The sequence below is a fragment of the Neoarius graeffei genome, chromosome 1, assembly GCF_027579695.1.
Source record: "Neoarius graeffei isolate fNeoGra1 chromosome 1, fNeoGra1.pri, whole genome shotgun sequence".
In the NCBI taxonomy this organism is placed as follows: domain Eukaryota; kingdom Metazoa; phylum Chordata; class Actinopteri; order Siluriformes; family Ariidae; genus Neoarius; species Neoarius graeffei.
In genome coordinates, this window is record NC_083569.1 from 122,535,540 (window position 1) to 122,541,937 (window position 6,398).

Genomic DNA, 6,398 nt, shown 5'->3' on the forward strand with positions numbered 1-6,398 from the left:
AGTCCAAAAGCCAGGGTGTGTCATGGTATGAGGTTGTTAATACCTTACACTTCTGTGATGGAGCATTAATGCAGAAAAGTACACTGAGATTTTGGAGCAACATATTTGTCATTGAAGACGACATCTTTTCCAGGGAGATTTCAACAAGACAATGCAAAACCACATTCTGCACACATTACAAAGGTGTGGCTGTGGAAGAAGAGGGTGTGTCCCTTCTGTCCCTATCCAAGAGCTGTGTGATTACAGGGTTCCAGGAAAAGCAGCTTTTTTTGTACTCTTAGGGTGACAAGTGAATAGATTCTCATATATATAAAATGTGTGTATGAGCTTGGTAAAATGGGTTATCTCTGTCTTATATTTCTGATTAGCTTTGTCCAGGTGCTGTATCATGATCGCTGAGGTCCTCTGACCAGCTTCTTTTGTCCAATGCAAGGTTTCAGTTGAAAACAAAGGGTGATTGCGCATTCTCAGTGGCAGCACCAAAGCTCTGGGCTAGTTTCCCATTGCATATGAGGTGTTCTCTTATTTTCATCTTTAAATCTGACCTGAGAACTCATTTCTTTTCATGAGCATTTGAAGAGAATTAAATTTATTCCAGAACAGATTGTGTCTGTGTATTTTGGTTTTATGCTTTTTATCATCTTGTTATTTAAATGATCTATATAAAGCTGTGTGGGAAGCAACCACTGTAGTTTTAATGCTATATAAATAAAGTTGATGACTTTATTTGGCAATAATTTGATGATAATTTAATCCATGTCAACAACCTGTATAATGTGATGTGTTTTCTCTGATTTAGCTACAAGTTCTGCCCCTCAACAGGATTTCACAGAGGGACAACAACAACAAAAGGAAATTTCAGGTAACCCAATCAGCCTAATATTGGCTCCAGAGCGTGGGGTTTTTATGTTTTGGTTCATGTAGCATGAAACATGAGTCCTACAAACAAAATCCTTCATAACCCTGATCCTGTGGTTCCCAGAAACAAAAAGATCAACAAGAACAATTTAGCTCCACCCACTTATATTTTTAGTTAATTCACATAACATGCAAAACCTCAAACTAGCCCTAGAGAATTTTTTATATATATCTTCACATATTTAGTATCCAACTAAGTTATTGAGTGTGAAACGAAATAATTATGAAAAACTGGTTGACATTTCTGAACAATATGGCTGCCACATGTCAATCACTTTTAAGGAGGAGGAGCCTAATTTACTCACAGCTATAAATCTTGATTGCCTTCATGACTTCACACAAAAACTTGAAAGGCATATACAAGACAAGATTCTGAGACTATATATAAATTCTGGGGCGTGGTCATACCTAGGGGTGGGGCTAAGGTCAGATAATGGTTTCTCAGGAACCATGAGACTGATTGAGCTGAAATTTGGTATGATGCTTCTCTGTGCTAATTTTTAGTGGATTTTTCAGGATGAACTACAATCCAGATCAGAAAAAGTTGGGACAGTACGGTAGGTGTTATGTAGTGGGTTCCTTTAAATAACCTTTCTCGAGACATACTCAGACACGTCTTCACGGTGAGAACTATATTCATTTACTGAAGTATCTGCATTAGTTCGTACATACAGATAATTACTGGAACAGTGGCAGTGCCAACTAGTGGTACGGGGTGCATACATTAGTGGAGTCAGTGCAGGGCACATACATCACATCTCCTCCCCACTAAATGTTGTTCCCCCCTTAACATGAACATGACCTTACAACACTTTTTTTTTTTTACATTTAAATCACACTAACCTTGAGGTTGGGAGTAGACTGTCTCAAACCCCTGAGTCAGTCAAGGGTTTATTCTGCCCTTATTCTTGAGACATGACTCCTTAAACCAGGGATGGGCAACTTGCATGATAAAGAGGGCCACAATTTTTCATCACCACCATCAGAGAGCCACATGACCGCGCACTTCAACTAATCAGATATGAGAGAAGTTACAAAAGAATTTTAAATAAGAACAAAATATTTGTATATTCTTATGTCTGTATGTTTATTGAACCAACATACATTTATTTAATATTTTCCACACTGAAATGCATTTTTAACATAATGCTCATCTTGTTAAACGACAAACACAAATTTGTTTTAAAAGAAACAAAGTGCAAAGGGCTCACATTCAATGAGGCACAAAACTAAAAAAACAGCGGCCCAACATTAAGTGCAACTTAATGAGATACTTGTGGTTTTGCCTGCTGGCGCACAATAGACTGGATATCGATGTCAATCTTTGTGCATCCAATCCGCATCAAATGAAAAAGAGTATCATCCGTGAATCTGTTCCTCTCTTTTGACTTAATGTGCTTCATTGTTGAAAAGCTGCTCTCACAAATGTAAGTGCTCCCAAACATGCTGGCCATTGACAGAGCAAAATCTCTGAGGAGTGGAAAATGTGCCTCTGGTAGCAGTCTCCAAAATGAAATTCCTTTCTCGTTGCGCTTTGCTTGAAAATACGGTTCTGACTGCAACTCGCAGAGTTCGAGCTGCAGTTCTGATGGTTGCTTGCTGACAGCAGCAGAGACGGGGTCCGTGAATAGTGCAATTCGTGGTTTCATCACATGAAAATCTTGGAAACAATCGTTAAACTGCTCCTGCAATTTTTCAATGTCGGCCCTATACTTCTGAAGTAGTTTCTCGCACCTGGGGTTATCTTTTCATATCTCCTCACAAGCAGGAAAGTGTGCCAAATTTGGACGATGGGAAGAAAATCCTTCTATGAACAGGTCAAGTTTACGCTGGAATGCATCTGTATGCACACATCTGTATGCACACATAATCGCATTCCAGTGTAAACTTGACCTGTTCATAGAAGGATTTTCTTCCCATCGCAAACAGTTTGGTCTCTCCCCTGCAAGTGTGTGTTAAGGTGGTTGAGATGCGAGGTGATGTCTGTCAGAAAGGCCATGTTGCAAATAAACTGTGTGTCTTTGAGTTTTCTGCAGTAGGCGCTTGTATCACCACGAACACTGTTCTCCAAGAACACTGGTAGTTCAGAGCGCAGCGCAAAAAAAACGCTCCAGACACTTCCCTTGACTCATCCATCTGATCTCAGTGTGCATTTGTAAATCCCCATACGCGGCGTCCACTTCATCCAAAAAGGCAATGAACCTCCTGTGACAAAGGGACCTGTTCCCCCCGATGAGATTTGTTACTTTGGTCACTAAATCCATAACGTGGCTAAAGTTCAGTGTCTTCGCGCAGAGGGCTTCCTGGAGAGATAAAATGCATGGCATGTTAAAACATATTTTTGTCCTGCCATGTCAAACTCAGGCCCACACCTCACAGTTAATATGAGGCTACTCACCTGATGTATGAGACAGTGCAGTATAGGGCAGTTTACCCCGCTCTGTCGGAGGAGCCCTGCAAAACCTCTGTGGTCCCTTTTCCACCAAAGCAGTTCCAGGGCTGGTTTGGGGCCAGTGCTTAGTTTGGAACCGGGTTTTCTGTTTCCACTGACAAAGAACTGGCTCTGGAGCCAGAAAAACCGGTTCCAGGCTAGCACCAACTCTCTGCTGGGCCAGAGGAAAGAACCACTTATGTTAGAGGGGGGGGGGCGGAGCTGTTAAGACCAACAACAATAACAAGACCGCAAAAGATCGCCATTTTTAAGCGACGAGAAGCAGCAGCTGTACAAACGCGAAGTCATCCATTATTATTATTGTTGTTGTTGCTGCTGCTTCTTCCGTGTTGTTTTTGCTTCGATATTCGCGCCAAGGTTTATGCAAACGTAGCGACGTAACTGACGTATACAGCGACGTAATGACGTATACAACGACGTAATGACGTGGCTTCCTTTAGCACCGCGAGCTAAAGGAAGCGCCCTCTATCGGTCAACAGTGTAATTACAACTGTAAAAAAAAAAAGGCCTAGGTTAATTTTTTTTCCTGGTAATTAATAAATGATCAACGGGCCGCACTGAGTAAGGAGGCAGGCCGCATGCAGCCCGCGGGCCACCAGTTGCTCATCCCTGCCTTAAACTAACAAAAATACAGCTTGACAGTCTCTCCTTCAAGTGTCCAAAAGGAAACTGTCTTCACCAAGCTTAACACCTTAAGGGCTGTAAAGAACTGGTGGTTTAATAACTCTTGAGGGGTATTGCTTACCAGTCTTTTGTGGTTGTGTGTTGATTTCCTCTGAGGTTACCTGAGGTGATGACACACTCACGGATTCAGGAGAATGATGCATAGCAGGTTTGGGAGCAGTGTTCTCCACCACAGGTAGGTCTACTGAAGCATGAGAAGATGCCGTCTCTCCGTTGGTTGAAGCATCCAACTCAGCATGTCTGGCCAACATCTGGTCAGCGTGATGTCTTCAGTGTTCTGATGATCCAATGTTGACTGTGTATGACACAAGACCAGTCTCGGCTGACACTACTCCCGGTGTCCACTTCTCTCCTCTCCCATAATCCCGAACTAACACTTTGTCACCGACCTTGAACGACCTGGCCTTGGCATGAATCTCTCAGCGAGCACACTGTGCCTCTTGCACCTTTTCCACTTCTGATGTGACGTTCGGCTTCAGCAGGTCAAGTCGAGAACGTAACTTGCGATGCATGAAGAGCATGGATGGCGTCTACTTGGTTGTGGAGTGTAGAGTGTTGCGATACCTTAACAAGAATGCATCCAGTCTGTGTTGAATTGAAGCTGTTCCTGTGGAATGTTTCAGTGAATACTTGAATGTTTGCACAAAACGTTCTGCAAGGCCATTTGTAGATGGATGAAATGGTGCAGAGCGGATGTGCTTCACTCCGTTGCTTTTCATGAATGTCTCGAACTCGCTTGATGTGAACTGTGGGCCATTATCACTTACAACCCCGATTCCAAAAAAGTTGGGACAAAGTACAAATTGTAAATAAAAACAGAATGCAATAATTTACAAATCTCAAAAACTGATATTGTATTCACAATAGAACATAGACAACATATCAAATGTCAAAAGTGAGACATTTTGAAATTTCATGCCAAATATTGGCTCATTTGAAATTTCATGACAGCAACACATCTCAAAAAAGTTGGGACAGGGGCAATAAGAGGCTGGAAAAGTTAAAGGTACAAAAAAGGAACAGCTGGAGGACCAAATTGCAACTCATTAGGTCAATTGGCAATAGGTCATTAACATGACTGGGTATAAAAAGAGCATCTTGGAGTGGCAGTGGCTCTCAGAAGTAAAGAGGGGAAGAGGATCACCAATCCCCCTAATTCTGCACTGACAAACAGTGGAGCAATATCAGGAAGGAGTTCGACAGTGTAAAATTGCAAAGAGTTGGAACATATCATCATCTACAGTGCATAATATCATCAAAAGATTCAGAGGATCTGGAAGAATCTCTGTGTGTAAGGGTCAAGGCCGGAAAACCATACTGGGTGCCTGTGATCTTCGGGCCCTTAGACGGCACTGCATCGCATACAGGCATGCTTCTGTATTGGAAATCACAAAATGGGCTCAGGAATATTTCCAGAGAGCATTATCTGTGAATTCAATTCACCGTGCCATCCGCCGTTGCCAGCTAAAACTCTATAGTTCAAAGAAGAAGCCGTATCTAAACATGATCCAGAAACGCAGATGTCTTCTCTGGGCCAAGGCTCATTTAAAATGGACTGTGGCAAAGTGGAAAACTGTTCTGTGGTCAGACGAATCATAATTTGAAGTTCTTTATGGAAATCAGGGACGCCGTGTCAGTCGGACTAAAGAGGAGAAGGACGAGCCAACTTGTTATCAGCGCTCAGTTCAGAAGCCTGCATCTCTGATGGTATGGGGTTGTATTAGTGTGTGTGGCATAGGCAGCTTACACATATGGAAAGACACCATCAATGCTGAAAGGTATATCCAGGTTCTAGAGCAACATATGCTCCCATCCAGACGACATCTTTTTCAGGGAAGACCTTGCATTTTCCAACATGACAATGCCAAACCACATACTGCATCAATTACAGCATCATGGCTGCGTAGAAGAAGGGTCCGGGTACTGAACTGGCCAGCCTGCAGTCCAGATCTTTCACCCATAGAAAACATTTGGCGCATCATAAAACGGAAGATATGACAAAAAAGACCTAAGACAGTTGAGCAACTAGAATCCTACATTAGACAAGAATGGGTTAACATTCCTATCCCTAAACTTGAACAACTTGTCTCCTCAGTCCCCAGACGTTTACAGACTGTTGTAAAGAGAAAAGGGGATGTCTCACAGTGGTAAACATGGCCTTGTCCCAACTTTTTTGAGATGTGTTGTTGTCATGAAATTTAAAATCACCTAATTTTTCTCTTTAAATGATACATTTTCTCAGTTTAAACATTTGATATGTCATCTATGTTCTATTCTGAATAAAATATGGAATTTTGAAACTTCCACATTATTGCATTCCATTCTTATTTACAATTTGTACTTT